At 47.2% G+C, this 13,185-nt stretch overlaps 1 long non-coding RNA gene across 3 annotated transcripts; it reads left to right on the top strand.

The window, feature by feature from the left end:
• Positions 1-44: 44 nt before the first annotated feature.
• On the top strand, positions 45-3,989 carry LOC112543535 (uncharacterized). Of its 3 annotated transcripts, none has more exons than XR_012905755.2 (3): positions 45-233; positions 962-2,905; positions 3,582-3,989. It is a non-coding gene; the product is annotated as an uncharacterized LOC112543535 (long non-coding RNA). The 3 variants fall into 3 exon arrangements; XR_012905756.2 differs by lacking the exon at positions 45-233 and having other exon boundaries at positions 561-1,518; positions 2,190-2,905; positions 3,582-3,983; XR_012905754.2 differs by lacking the exon at positions 45-233 and having other exon boundaries at positions 564-2,398; positions 2,824-2,905; positions 3,582-3,976.
• Positions 3,990-13,185: the final 9,196 nt, after the last annotated feature.

Below are 13,185 nucleotides of genomic sequence, written 5' to 3'. Positions count from 1 at the left end.
GCCCGGAAGGGGCGGGGCCTGTGGCGGAAGGGGCGGGGCTGCGGTTAGGTAGCCAGGGTGTGAGGGGGGGGTCGTGTGTTACGGCCGCACCCCGAGCCCAGGCTCCCTGCGGGGCGCGGTAGCCACAAGGGCGCCCGGCCCGGCCCCTGGGGCTTCTCTCCCGCAGGGGGGCCCCGAGCGCAGCGTGAGGGGCAGGCGCTGGGCGACGCGGGGTTTAGGGCCCTGCTGCTGAGGTGTCTGAAGTGCATTGGGGGGGGGGGGGGGGGGGGGGGCTGCCCTCCGTCCCAGGGGCAGGGCCAGAGCGGGAGAGAGGGGGGGGCAGTTAAAGAGCGGGAGAGGGGGGGGGGCAGTTAAAGAGCGGGAGAGAGGGGGGGGGAGGGGGGGGGAGGGGGGGCAGTTAAAGAGCGGGAGAGAGGGGGGGGCAGTTAAAGAGCGGGAGAGAGGGGGGGGCAGTTAAAGAGCGGGAGAGAGGGGGGGCAGTTAAAGAGCGGGAGGGGGGGGGGCAGTTAAAGAGCGGGAGAGAGGGGGGGCAGTTAAAGAGCGGGAGAGAGGGGGGGCAGTTAAAGAGCGGGAGAGGGGGGGGGCAGTTAAAGAGCTCTGCTCTGACACTCAGCTCGTGATAAGAAAGTCTCCGCGGGGTGGCGGGGTGTATACACGCAGTCACGAGAAGGTTACATCCTATCAGACAGCATTCACTGTCTGCAGCCCACGTTTCCCATGTTCCTAAATCACATGCGTTACAGGCATGATTGGATTTACTGATCGCTGCTGAGAGAGGCAATTTTATTTTCCTCTTTCATTAACAATTAGCTTTCAACAATTGTGACCTTCATCCTGTATTATCTCTTAACGTGAATTCATAGTAATTTAACTGCTATGTACTCTGAAATGCGATGTAGATAGGCACATGCATAATACCTTGTTTACCTCAATTCTTATTGTTTGTATTTTCATATGTAAGGGGACTGTTGGCCCCTTACTCACACCCAGTGAGTATTTTGCTTGGTAAGCGCCCAGTCTCAAATGAAGGGGAAGGGTTTTTGAGAAATCAGAACCATGAAACTGAGCCCCAGGAGCAAAGAGAGAGTCCAGTCTACATGTCAGCCTGACTGCCAGGCCAAGGAGGGAGTGAGGAGGCTCGGGTGAGTCCCGTCCTCTGTCACAGCTTAATTTCTTGGGTCAGACAGAGTGGGTCTGAACTAAGGAGACATTTGCCTGAGCTGAACTGGGAGGATTCATGGCACCCAGAGACACAGCCCAGCAGCAGAGCCATGCTGGGAGCAGGGCTGCAGGGGTCAGAGAAGCAGCCCAGAAGCTGGAGGCAATGTGGCAGAGCATGGAGCTGGGGCTGGAGCATGCTGGGGCTGGTGCAGAGAGCAGGGAGATCCTGGGCAAAGGCCCAGCGCAGGGGTACTCCACTAGCCAAGAGGCGTTGCAGACCAAATATCCTTCTAGCCCAGTATCCTGTCTCCCAACAGTGGCCAAGGACAGGTGCCCCAGAGGGAATGAACAGAACAGGTAACCATCAATTGATTCCTCCCCTCGTTGCCCATTCCCAACCTCTGACAAATAGAGGCTTGGGACACCATACCTACCCATCCTGGCTGATAGCCTTTGATGGACCTAACCTCCATGACTCTATCTAGCTTTTCTTTGAACCCTGTTAGTGTTGGCCTTCACAACATCCCCTAGCAAGGAGTTTGACCAGTTGACTATGTGTTGTGTAAAGAAATACTTCCTTTTGTTTGTTTCATACCTGTGCTTAATAATTTCATTTGTTGAATCCTAATTGTCCTCCACTAGTTTCCTCTGTAACCGTGGGCAGGCCACTCAGACCCTCAAAGGTTATTTTAGGTGCCTAAATCTCCTTAATTTAAAAAGAAATTAGGAGTCTAAATACCTTTTTGAAGACATTGTTCTGAATCTGTGCCTCAGTTTCCCCACCTATAACATCAGGGGTGTCATATTATGGCCTTACTTCACTGGAGTATTGTGAGGATGAATGCATTAATGACTGAGATGCTTGGATTCTACAGTGATTTTTGGGAGAGGGAAGATCTGTATAAATACCTGACCTTCAGAGAGTTGCATTACTTGCTCCTCTTTATTAAATACTGTTTCTGTGGAGAGACTGACAAACCTGGCTATCTAGAACCTCTAAGCCATGCTACTCTCATCTCTTTTAAAAGACAGTTGGTGACAGGATTGAGTAGGTCCTAAGGCGTCCTGCTACACCTAGCCTCCAAAAGTGCAGTAGAGACGCAGCCAATCAGAGCCCAGCAGGCTAGTATAAGATGAGCTGCAAGGCATGAGTGAAGACAGTTCCTTGCTAGAATTGAAGGAGCGTGGATGGTGTTCCAGGCTGGCTACTGGAATGCCACAAGGACAAGTCCCTGAGGTAAGGGGGAAGAATATAAGGAAGCCATGGGAAAGTGGCTCAGGGACTTATAGCAGCCTTCTGCATTATCCCTTTAATAAATGGCATTGCAGCTATCTATAAGGTCCCTGGGCTGGGACTCACAATCAAGGGTAGGCCTGAATTCTCCTCCCCCACACTCACATCCACTTGGGAAGTGGCCTTGACTTTGAGGCACTCCAGAAGTGGACTAAACTGTTGTGGCCTGACTGAAAAGCTGGTGCCAGAAAAGCCCTGAGAGGATGAAGACATGTCCTCCAAGGAAGGAATCTTGGGACACCACTGTATTCCAGAGCAGGGACAAGCAGACGCATTACAGAGGGCACAGGGAGGCCCATTGTACTTGTACTCCCAAAGGGGTTTGCATTGCTTTTCTCTCATAAACAGGCTGTGTATGACTTTTCCAGGGGGCTGAGTGAGAGAAGACCCACCACACACAGCTAGAGAGTGCACAGGAAGATGCACTTGGCCAGTCGGTGCTCGTGTGAGGTGAGTGAAGCACATTTACAGAACCTCAGATCTTTAAGGTGGTGCTTTCTGTAACTTGGTTTGAAACTAGTGAATGTAACTCCATAGTGCTTCTCCAGCAAATCAGTTTTAAAGAAAGCCACTGGAAACATGTTTAGATCTAAGCTTCCTGAGTTATTTTCTTTCTTTTTATCAGTGTTGGAAGTCTTTCCAGGGGTCTAACCTTTTGTATGCTTCATGGCTTATTCATATAAACATTTTCTGGGAAGACCAAAAATGTGTTAGTTTATTCATTGATCCCCTCTTCCAAATAACCCAAGATTATGCAAGGATTGTTTTTAAATGCAGAAGGCAAGTTTAAGTGAATAACACCCATTTGGCAGCGATACTTGTCTTGTGACTCTAGAGGTAAGTTGCAAAAAACTGGATAAGGCAGTGAAGGGGTGAGGAAAGGACTGCGGAGCCATTGGGTAATAAGCAGCATGGTTGAACCAGAGACCATTTAATGTTCTGTTAAAGGTGTAGTTCAAGAACTCACACAAAGAAAAGGAGGGAGAACAGGAAGGTTAAAAGACAGACAGAAGCTTAGCACCACATAAGCGTGTGTGGGGAGGGAGAACAGTCTAGGTTAAAAAGTGTGTTTTGTAGCAGCTGAAGAACCTGCTTCCCCAGTAGCATGTAGTGTTCTGTGTGACAGGGCTGAGCAGGCATCCGCTCCTAAGCAGATGACAAGGACTCCTCGTGGTGAAGAGATGACCCACAGAGGAGAGTAATTCACCTGAAGAGATGCCCCGATGACAAGCAGCATAGTCTGTTGCTTTAGAGAATGGGACCAGGAGGTATGTGACCTGCATTAACTCGTTCGACGTGGCGCTAGTGTATTTGTATTCAGTCACCCACGTGATCCACGCTCCCTGAGAGTGAGTACGGGGATTTACGGTGGAATATAACAGGCGATCACATCACTGACTGACTTCGCGTGCAGCACTGAGTAGTGACCTCATCATCCCCACTTTCTGGCTAACCTGACATTACACAGGGACACTTATTGTGGCAAACAAATGAAAATTGTTTTCAATAAAATTCATAAATGTTTCAGTACTTACAATTATTTTTTTAAATCATACAATGTTATTGTAATGGAATTTTCTCGCAGAACCCTTCTTTTCACTTTGTGGAACCCGGGGTTCCGTGGAACACCATTTGGGAAGCACTGGCTTAATTGTACCTTGCAACAAAGGAGGCAGTGCAGGCTTGAGCATAACTATTCTATGTTCATACCTACCCCGTGACCCAAGGGATCAGCTGTGTTTAGGCCCTCCAACAGCACTTCTGGGCCCCAGGGCAGAAATCAGTGGGCATCTTGCACATCCTCCCCAAGCTGGAGAAGCCCCAAGTGCCTCACCCTGACCTTGCCAGAAGAGCCCTGTGCTGCCCCATCCCAACCTCAGCCTGCTGGAATGAGTTCTAGGGGAGCTGCATTGGGCCTCCCCTCCCGTCCCTAGATTTAACCTGCCTGCTCTGGAGAAAGCAGGAGCAGTATCTCTTGATTCAAAGACACTTTTGATATGCCCCATGCAGGTTCTGGGCCCCAGTAATCCAGCCCCAGAACCTGCATGGGAAATATCAAAAGCATCTTTGAATCAAGAGAAGTTTTTCAACAGAATTACTTGTGGGATGTTTCTTGAGAACTAGCTTATGCTCTGAAATTGTCTTAAAGAAAGGGATAATGCAAATGTTTATGGTTGTCCTATCCCTGGACTGGCAAAACTTACGGGAAACTCACTTCCTTTGCCATCTAGCTCCTTTAATTAAAGGATACAGCCTTAATTGGTGGATCACAACCTGAGGATTGCCTCAAAATATCTCAGTAATGGACAGTTATACCCTCAAGCCAAATCTCTCTCAGGGATTCATTTGTGTATTCCAAGGGAGGAAGCAAATTCCAGGAGCACACTCCCTTGAAATAAATCTGGTATGAAAACTTAATTGCACAGACCTTCCAAAAAACGTTCCCATGGGTAATATTGGTGTGTTCAGCTCCCTCAAAGTGCCTTCATTACAAAATAAGAGCCAGATGTTTGTCTCCCTTTTAGTGAACTCTGCCTTACCCTGTTTACATGGAAACCTCGTTCTCCTGCTTACCTTGCAAGCAAAACACTGTACGGACAGCTTAGTGTGTGGCACAGTTCAAACCCAATAAGAAGGGAAACTCCCAATAGATGGTAGCCAGACAGAGCTGGCAAAGGACTGCTACCTCTGACTGTTGGGAACAGAAGGAAAATATACTCTAGATCTTAACTGCAGTGCACAGTAAAATCATACCAGATGGTGCTTCCTGTCTGCAGGGTCAAGGAACCCACATGAATAAACTTTAGTCTGTTTACTGTAAATGGGTCCGCTGTTGATGGCTGAAGAATCTGGTTAGGGAATGCTAAGTCTTTCAGGCTAGGCACTTGCATAGAGCCTTTGAACACTACCATAATACTATCGGTACATGTTAATAGGGATGAAACCAGTAAGGCTCTATGGAAATTACTCAATTCCTGATTTTCTGGGGGGAGGAGGGGAGAGAGATGAGGATAGAATATGAGAGATTCTACTACAAAGACCTTTTACATCTGCACTTGAAAGGGAATCCTCTGAACTGTCATTCATGTTAAAATTCGACACTTTCCAACAAGGACTTAACAAACATTTGAACTATCTCACCCATTACCAAGACAAGTATCAGAGGGGTAGCCGTGTTAGTCTGAATCTGCAAAAGCGACCAGATCAGCTGCTAGAAGTGGGCCTCATCCTCCTTGATTGGATCCACCTGGTCATCTCCAGCCTGATCCTGGCCTGCATATTTATTCCTGCCTCTGGAAATTTCCACTACATGCATCTGACGAAGTGGGTCTTTGCCCACGAAAGCTTATGCTCCTACACTTCAGTTAGTCTATAAGGTGCCACAGGACTCCTCGTCGCTATTACCAAGACAGTTTCCCCAATTATCACCTCTAATACCATTAACTCACAAACATCCCACTCTCCCTACCTCTAATATCATCAATTCACAGACACTTACCTTCCTTCCTCCCCCCCCCCCACCGCATCCCCCTCCTGTTCTGCAATGTGATTTGTCCTTTTCATATTTGTTCATTTTTTTAATTGTATCCTTTGGTATATATGGTTGTGACTACTTTCTTCCACTATTTGATCTGAGGAAGTGGGTCTGGCCCACGAAAGCTCATCACCTAATAAACCATCTTGTTAGTCTTTAAAGTGCTACATTGTCCTGCATTTTGCTTCAACTACCCCAGACTAACACGGCTACATTTCTATCAGAGATTCTCCAGGCTTTTCATCTACCCTGCAGAATTCCATGGCAGGGAATTCCATTGGTAATGGCTGCTGTGTGTCTGACTTGCTCTCTCTTCAGTCAGCCAGCTCTTCGATATCACATCCTTGCTGTGACATTGCACCCCATATTCTTCACGTGGTGGTATTCTGATCTATTATGTCATGATTCTGATGCATGTGGTACACTGGAAAAGTTTAAACAACAACAAATAGACTAGTAGCACCTTAAAGACTAACAAAACCTGTGGATGGTATCATGAACTTTCGTGGGTGCAACCCACTTCTTCAGATCACAGGACTATTAGAAGTCCAGATCCATGAATAAATAAGGGGAGGGGGGAGGAGGAAAAAAATGAAAAGAGAGAGACAGTGAGTAGATAGTTACAAGAGGCTGATAAGAACAATTGGCACCTCCTTTGTTTGGTTAAGTCATAGGATGTGGAAGGTAGCATGTGAGCCAGCTGATGTCCTTGTTCATACCATTTGCATAAGAATTAAACTTGTAAATGAAGTTAAGTTCTAGTCCTTCTCTGTGTATTTGGCTTGTGGAATTGGCCTGAGACAAAACAATGACTTGGAGATCCGTTATTGACTGTCCAGGTAGAGTAAAGTGTTCTCTAACAGGTTTCTGTGTATTACCTTTTTGGATATCTGATGTGTCCATTAATTCTTTCCTGTAGAGACTATCCAGTTTGGCCAATATACATGTCAGTAGGGCATAGATCTGTAAGCGAGGATTGGCCTTTCCCCCAAGACCTGTGAGACTGAGGGGTTACTTTCCAGGATAGGTTATAGATTGTTGATAATGCGGTGGAGGGGTTTAAGTTGTGGACTGTAGGTGATGACAAGTGGAATTCCCTTGTTTTCTTTTTTATGCCTGTCTTGAAGTAGTTTATGTCTGGGTACTTTTTTTGGCTCGATGGATCTGTTTTTTTTTTTTTTCCCCTTCTCTTCTCTGGGTGGGGTATTTTAGTTTTATGAATGCTCTATATAGATCCTGTAGGTGTATGTCTCTGTCTGTGGGATTGGAGCAAATCCGGTTGTATCTTAGGGCTTGTTTGTATACAGTAGATTGAGAAATATGTCTGGGATGGAAGCTAGAGGCATGAAGGTAAGTGTACATAAGAACAGCCATACTGGGTAAGACCAAAGGCCATCTAGCCCAGTATTCTGTCTGCCAACAGTGGCTAGTACCAGATGACCCATAAAGATGCCATAAAGATATTGGAATATTATGGTGCCGTGTGGGTGCCCATGGCTGTGCCGCTGACTCGAAGATACAGATTGTCTCCGAATCGGAATTAGTTGTGGGTGAGGATAAAGTCTCAGAGCTCTGTAGCCAGGCGTGCAGTGCTGTCATCGGGGTAGTGTTCCTGATGACCTGTAATCCATCTTCATATGGAATGTTGATGTAAAGAGCGTCTCTCCTGCGAGTAATGCACCGGCAGCTGAGGAGCAAAGCCCCAGTGCTCCACTTCCTGCTGCCAGTGAGCATGGGAAGGCCTGACACTAGCTGCAGGCACCAGGCCTCTTCGCTAGTCACCCAGGCCACCCATAAGCTCTGGCCCTTTGCCCCTCCCACCTGCAAAATTGGCAGGGGCATGTGGACTCTCAGTCCCATGTGTCACCAGTGACAACATTCATTTATCTTTCAAAAGCAATTGCGGTCAATAACAGATTTGGATCACACCAGCCAGGCTAGATGTTGTATGTTACATGTGTGCTGTGTGAAACGGGTGACAAATGCATATTGTTCTACTGAGACTGTGAAAGAGGGTCTTATTGGCTAATGAACCTTTTTTCTAAAAAGCAGACAGCAGTCAACAAGCTATAAAGATGCCTGTGAATGAGTTGAGGCCCCCGCGGATGTCCCATCATACCTCTCTAGATCAAACATTTCTCTGTGGTAGTGGGAATCTCCTTCCTACAGCTATACAAAGGGTTGGCATGAATGCAATGCTTGTCTTATAGTGATAGAGATGTAGCCGTGTTAGTCTGGGGTAGCTGAAGCAAAATGCAGGACAATGTAGCACTTTAAAGACTAACAAGATGGTTTATTAGATGATGAGCTTTCGTGGGCCAGACCCACTTCCTCAGATCGGCATGAATAAACTGGCCCTAACAAGCGGTACTTCACTAACTTTTTAGAAGCAGCATGTAATTGAATCACTTATCACTGAATTCTAACCAGCTTTCAACGGCACAAATCTCAGTTCAGCATCTGAAAAGAGTGCACTACTACAGACCATAATGAGGACTGGTTGGCTGAGGTGGCTGGTAATTGGATACAAAACTGCTCGGCTCTAGGGCACTGGCTTAAATCTTGCCCAGACAGATATTGCCAGAAAGCAATTATCTGTTGGCTAGTGATCTGATGTAAAATTAAATGTCTTGGTGGCCTTTGTCCAGTTGAAGTGTGACCGAATGTATGCCATCATGCACCCTCCACATACTATGATAATTTTTGTACAAAGTGTATGTAGAATCTGAAGACTCATAAGTTGCTGGTCATTGTTTTACTGATACAGTGTTGCTACATGCATTTTTATGTGAAGTTAAGGTTCAACTGTGATATTCTAAAACATGTTCCAAACTGAGGTTGGCAAACAGGTCCCTGAAGAAGAGAAGGTGTGCTCTGCTTAAAAGCAAGTTAAGCAGTAAACAAAGTGATCAAGCAGGGAGGGAAACAAAGGCTACTGAAGCAAGGAACATTCTTCTACATACAGACTGTCTCCTAAATCTCAGCTAGAAATATTTTCTTGAATGGGGGACTGACACATTAAGAAGGAGAGACAAACACCCTAAGGCAACCTCTCTTGCCTGTCACATTCACAACACTAAAAGTGACAAAGGGAGCATCTGTTGAACTCTGGGAGGAGTCGTCCTGACCCAAGTGATGACTGGGTTCAATGCAAAGCGTTCAGAGGGACTGGAGCAGTTTGAGACTCATCACTGCAGCGCCTCCCACTGGCCACTCTGGGAATTAGCTGAGTCTTGTCTCAGAGCGCCATCTCCTGACAGTGTCTTGACAACTGTTACCTTTCTCTCTTCTCCACCATTCATCAGGAACCACATCCTTCCCACACCTCTGCACCTTTCTCTAAGGGTATTGCGCTGCAGCAGTACCCCCGCACTCTGGGGTCTTCCCTCCCACAGATCCCCAACTCTCTGTGCCCTTCTTGCCTCAGTGACCCACTGCAGCCATTATCTTGCCCCTGTCTGAGGGGCAAACAGCAGCATGAAATGGCCTCTCCTCATTGGCAGGTGTGTGTGGACCTCTGATGCCTTCTTCTCTGGCTGCTTCCCAAATCCCCTGATGCTAGGCCTCAGCCTAGGGATTATTCAAGCCTGAGCTCCCCTGGCTCACCCTGCCTTTCCCCAGCACTGCTCTGTCCAAGGTACCCTGTACTAGCAGGCAGCAGGTCCCTCTCCCTCCAGAGTTGGAGCAAGAATGAGCTTAACCTGGCCAACCATCTTTTTTTATACAGCTCTGTTGGGCACTGATTGGCTGCCTCAAGTCCTCTCCCAATTGGCTTCTGGGATCAGCCCTCTCCAGAGATGTTTTAACTCTTTATACTCCAGTGTGGGAGGTGGTGGTGGGGGAGTCAATAAGACTGCTGAGAGCATATGATGAGAAACCTTGTTTGAATCCGATATAGTTTGTTAGGTACCAGTAGCATTTTAATTTTTTTGTTGTAATTAGGAATGTTAAATTTAGATTAATGGGCTAATCGAATAGTTGATGCAATTGGAATCGACTACTCGATTAGTCAACAAGGGTGCCTTTGCCTTTGAAGTGTAACAGCAGCCCCAGGGAGGCAAAAGTGATGCGGGAACATGGGGACTCAAGCAGTCACCCGCTGGCCCTGTGCTCCCTGCAGCGTTTCAAAGTGGCAGCACTGCATGGTGAGTCCCCATCTGACCCCGGGTGCCATGCAGCTCTGCCACTTTGAAATGCCACGGGGAGCTCAGCGTCAGGCTCCACGCAGCATTTCAAAGTGATAGCGCTGCATGGAGCCCAGGGTCTGGCCCCAGGGTCCACGCGGCGCTGCTGTTTTGAAGCACCCCATCCTATCCACCCACCTTGCTGCCTCTTTCTGATAGAGGCAGCAAGTGGGGTGGGGGAAGAGACTAGTGTGTCGACTATCCAATAAGCATTTGCTTATCGGCTAGTCGACTAGTCATTCACAACCCTACTTGTAACCATTTCTGACTGTTATGCCACAATTCTTGTACTCATTTAAAAATCTCTCTTTGTAGCTAATAAACTTGTTTCATTGTTCTAATCAGTCCAGCAGGTTCAAGTTGAAATGGTTGGCAATGGTTGGCAAACTCCATTTGGGATGGCAAGTTGTGTGCATATTTCCTTTAAAGAAATAACAAGCTCTATATAAACGTATACTATCCAGTGGCTGATTGTGACTTGCCTGCCTGAGGCTGTTCATGAGCCTTCCAGACTGGAGGCTACCACAGCAAAGCAGTTTAAAGGGTCCTGTTTTTCCCAGGAATTGAATTCAGAGTGGTGTTTGGACGGGGTGAGGAATTGAAGTCAGGGTGAGGGCAATATATTGAAGGATGAAACCATGAGGGCAAAGGTGGGCAGTATGGCACTATAGTTAAACCTCAAATGTTTCATGACCATTTTATTAGATTTAGCTCATGTTTTAAATTCAAAGTTGGCTACTCAAGTTTACTGTGAAGCACTACATCTATTTCCAGCAATTTTGCCTTCAGGGTTGAGAATTGGCACAAAAAGAGAAAACTCTTTAAATGATGACTAGACAGTCAGGCCTGGCTAATCCAAATTGGTTTTTAAAGCCCCCTTTGGATTAATAGATCAGCAACGTATGCTTCCTATTGGTTTGCTTATACTCTGAGCCTTTGGCTACCCAGATATCCGGATTACCAGGGGGTCTCTGTTGTAACAATGAACTGAATCCCTCCTTATCCTTTAGTCTCTCTTTTTTTAAACTCATCTCTCCATCATTGCTGAGTGCTTTGTGTTTAACCAAATGGGATGCACTGCTGAACTCATCTGTACATGTCAATTAATCACTGCAGGGGAAAAAATTGCATTACCTAGGGCTGTCCAGCACTGCCACTGTTATGAAATCTCCACTAGGCTGCTCCATGCTGCCATTTTGGATCCACATCTCACCACCCTTCCAGCTACTTCCTGACTTGTTGCAGACTTTTAAAAACTCTGTTTATAAAGCACATTGAATAAACCTGCCTTGAATGCAATCAGTGCGTAACTAACACAGGCTACAAACTCAAGCTAGTCTAGCAGACACTGATCAAAAAGTTCTATGTGGGCCATGGCAAGGGGTGGAGTGCAGCTGTGGCTGGCACAGAATCTGTCTTGGGGGTGTGGTGAGGAAGTGAGTGAAGCAGATGGTGGAGGTGGTGCTGGGTTGGGGTGGAGCAAGGCTGGAATCATTGCACTCCTTCCCAACCCCCAGGGGGTGCTGATGTTCCCCATGGTTTGAGAACCAATGGCTTATGCAATGGTCCGTTGGGCACTAAGCCTTTACAGCACATACCAGTTCTCTTGAATTCTAAATGGTGGCCACGGTTTCATAGCAGCTGCAGTACCATAAGAAGCCCCTGCTTTGCCCCATGGGGATCTGCCACCTGACTGCTCCTGGATTCGTTTAAAAGGCTAATTGATGGAATGGACTTAGGCAAACAATTTTCAACGGCTGGGCTAAAATCTTTATCCTTTTATTTCAAAGCTGCCTCCAGCACATCTTTCTGATTGATTATTCTGCTCACAGATTAGTTATACAGGCTTACCCCAGGACTTCAGGCCTGGTACCGGCTGGGAGCCGGTTTAAAAACTGGCTCCCGGAGAGCTGCTGGCTCCCTGCACTGCTCCTGTTGTGTCTGCGGGGGCTGCCCCACATGTAACCATTGAAATTTTCATCAGTTACACACTTGAGTTACATGCTTTTTATCAGCCCTACAACAGACAAGTGTAAGGTGCTACACTTTGGGAAGAAAAGCAAATGCACAAATACAGAAGAGGGGAAAACTGTCGTGGCATCAGCACTGCTGAGCAAGGGTGCCAGAACCTGTGTAGAAGTTGGAGTGGGGGGGGGGGGTGGTAGAAGTAAGGAGATGGGGGCACCGTTACCCCCACAAACTGCAAGCCTCAGGCAGGTTCTGCTTCATGCTTTGCCTCCCCATTTTTAACAGGCATAGTTTGGGGCCGCCCAAGGCTCGCAGTGTGGTGGGGGACTATGCTGCCCCTTCTCAAACCACACCCATGTTAAAATCTGGGGCATGGCCCTTTGAGCTCCCCCCGTTCCTGCACTGTTACAGCTGAGAAGGATCTTTGAGTTGTGGTGGCTCTCAACCTCAACAAGAGTAAGTAATACAGAGCTGTTGCAAAAAAAGCAAATGCAATTGTAGGTTGAATTAGCAAAGTCATAATATGCAAGTTGCGGGAGGTGATAGTTGTGATGGTTTCAGTTGCTGGGACCCCCTTAGGACGGACACTGGATGTGCTGAATTACCACTGAGCCTACCTTCCTGCCATCATGGACGCCTCTCAACTCTGTCCTGCTGAGCCAGGCCCTCAGACCTCCTCCAGCAGTGACACAATACTAGGATCACAGTCCTCAGTCATATGACATGGACGCTGAGATCAGCTCAGCTCTGGGCAGGCTCAGCCAAAGGGACTTGCCTCAGCACCCAGGTGCACAGCCCCACTGGGACCAGAACTGCAGATAAATCCATTTCACTCTATGTAAAGTTTTGTACAGGCTAAACTCCTGTTGGTCACCCTCTCTCTCAAATTAGAGAGATCTGTTTATTAATGAACAGTGACTTTATTAAGCATAAATGGTAGTGACGACTTAAATCCTAGAGAGCACACAGAACAACGTAGGCTACTAAGCAAAATAAAACAAGCTACACTTAATACACGTAACACCTTACCCTCAACGTTGTTC

The sequence above is a fragment of the Pelodiscus sinensis genome, chromosome 8 (genome assembly GCF_052426305.1).
Source record: "Pelodiscus sinensis isolate ZL-2025 chromosome 8, ASM5242630v1, whole genome shotgun sequence".
NCBI lineage: Eukaryota > Metazoa > Chordata > Testudines > Trionychidae > Pelodiscus > Pelodiscus sinensis.
The sequence above is the reverse complement of the archived record's forward strand: the minus strand, read 5'-3'. Positions and strand labels throughout refer to the sequence as shown.